This window comes from Cryptomeria japonica, chromosome 7 (genome assembly GCF_030272615.1).
Source record: "Cryptomeria japonica chromosome 7, Sugi_1.0, whole genome shotgun sequence".
Classification (NCBI taxonomy): Eukaryota; Viridiplantae; Streptophyta; class Pinopsida; order Cupressales; family Cupressaceae; genus Cryptomeria; species Cryptomeria japonica.
In genome coordinates, this window is record NC_081411.1 from 52,212,158 (window position 1) to 52,214,475 (window position 2,318).

Consider the following 2,318-nt stretch of genomic DNA (forward strand, 5'->3'; position numbering starts at 1 on the left):
TGTTGAAAATGCAGGTCTATTGATGAACATTTTTTTTTGGCAACACAGTTTTTGCATGCACATAGTGGGTACACTCAATATAATCAGAAGGAATGCATTTTTGCAACTTGACTTATTATCATGCATTTGATGAGCTTTACAATTTTTGTTATTAGAGAACACTATTTGACAATTTTTGATCATATAATTATCGCAAAACCTTTATTCTCATGCAGGTCTTTTTTGATGATATACAACAATATCACATTATGATTTTTTGCATTGACATAGTGGGTTTTGTTGATATAATTTGAAGGGACACATTTTTATGGTATATAATCCCACCTTTTAATTTATTATCATGCATTTCAGTTAAAGTGATTATCATAAAGCCTTTATGTTTGTCCATGCATTTTATGTGTATACTAGCAATTCTTAATAATACAGGTTCATGCTAGATCATTTGCCGTTGACAAGACCCTCTCTTGGTGATGGTCCATATTCCTTTGTGCATTAATGAGATAAAATTTTGTGCATAAAAATTAAGTCAAGTGAATGTATTTCTATTTAGAAATGACCATATCTACCATCATCTTCAACCATGCAGAGAAATGCAGTGAAAAGGGCTTTAATCAACATGCATCTTTCTTCAAAGTTATTCTTGTATACTTTGCAGAGAAACTGGTAAGTTTCGTAATTATACAATCTTGTATGTCTTAAAAATGTTTCAAATGATCTATTTATAATTTTCCAAACTAATTTGTATTAAGTGTTATAATTTGATTCTTGTAGCATATTAATTTCACATAAAAAGGTTACTTATTTTGGTCTTCATTTATATGCAGGCATTGCTGTACGTAATCTTTTCTCTTAGGACATGAGGATGTCTGATGCAGATGAAGTGGGATGTTGTATTTGTATATGGATGTGAAAAAAAAATCATGTTTGCATATCCCTTCATGGATGTCACATGCAAGTGTAATGGTAATTATGTGTATACAATGCATGGAAATATTGATGATCATTATGCGTCTACAGTGTAATGCTTGTTTATTTATGTTTTTAGCACTTAGGGCACTCAAGGGATGACGTCGGTAGGGTATGACCCCGAGCGTTCGACTGAGTGGGGAGGCAAAATAGGAGCAGGCATAGGTTAATAATGCCTAACTGGACATGTCAGAGATGATGGTTCATCATCGCGACGAGCTAAAAGAGAAATTGGCCACATGACAACACTCGATTGAATGCGATTGATGATTTTTTTGCCAAACGAAAAATTGCCGCCCTAATAAAACCATAGGGAAACTTGAAAAACCGAGATAGGCTTTTGTAGGGACCCCTCTCATGGCCTCGTAGGTTCAAACAGATCATTCGTAGGTGCCACAGATTTTGAGTTAGGGCCCATCAAAGTTTGAAAATTTTTAGCACTTAGGGCGCTCAAGGGATGACGTCGGTAGGGTATGACCCCAAGCATTCGGCCAAGTGGGGGGGAAAATAGGAGAATGCATAGGGTAATAATGCCTAACTGGACATGTCAGAGCTGAGGGTTCGTCATCATGATGAGTTGAATGAGAAATTGGCCACGCAACTACATTCAATTGAATGAGACTGACGATTTTTTTGCCAACTGAAAAATATAGCCTTTTGTAGGGACCCCTCTCATGGACTTGTAGGTTCAAACAGATCATCTGCAGGTGCCACAGATTTTGAGTTAGGGCCCATCAAAGTTTGACAATTTTTAGCTCATAGGGCGCTTAAGGGATGACGCCGGTAGGGTATGACCCCCAAGCGTTCGATCGAGTGGGGGGGAAAAATAGGAGCATGCATAGGGTAATAATTCCTAACTGGACATGTCAGAGCTGATGGTTCTTCATCACAATGAGATGAACAAGAAATTGGCCACGCGACAACATTCAATTGAATGAGTGACGATTTTTTTGCCAACTGAAAAATTGCTGCCCTAATAAAACCATAGGGAAATTTGAAAAAATAAGATATTATTTTGTAGGGACCCCCTCCTGGCCCCGTAGGTTCAAACAGATCGCTCCCAGGTGCCATGGATTCCGAGTTAGGGCCTGTCAAACTTTGACAATTTTTAGCACTTAGGGTGCTCAAGGGACGACGTCGATAGGGTATGACCTTGAGCATTCGACCGAGTGGGGGGGAAAAATAGGAGCATTCATAGGGTAATAATGCCTAACTAGACATGTCAGAGTTGACAGTTCATCATTGCGACAAGCTAAACAAGAAATTGGCCATGCGACAACATTAGATTGAATGAGATTGACGATGTTTTCGCCAACCGAAAAATTGCTGCCCTAATAAAACCATAGGGAAAC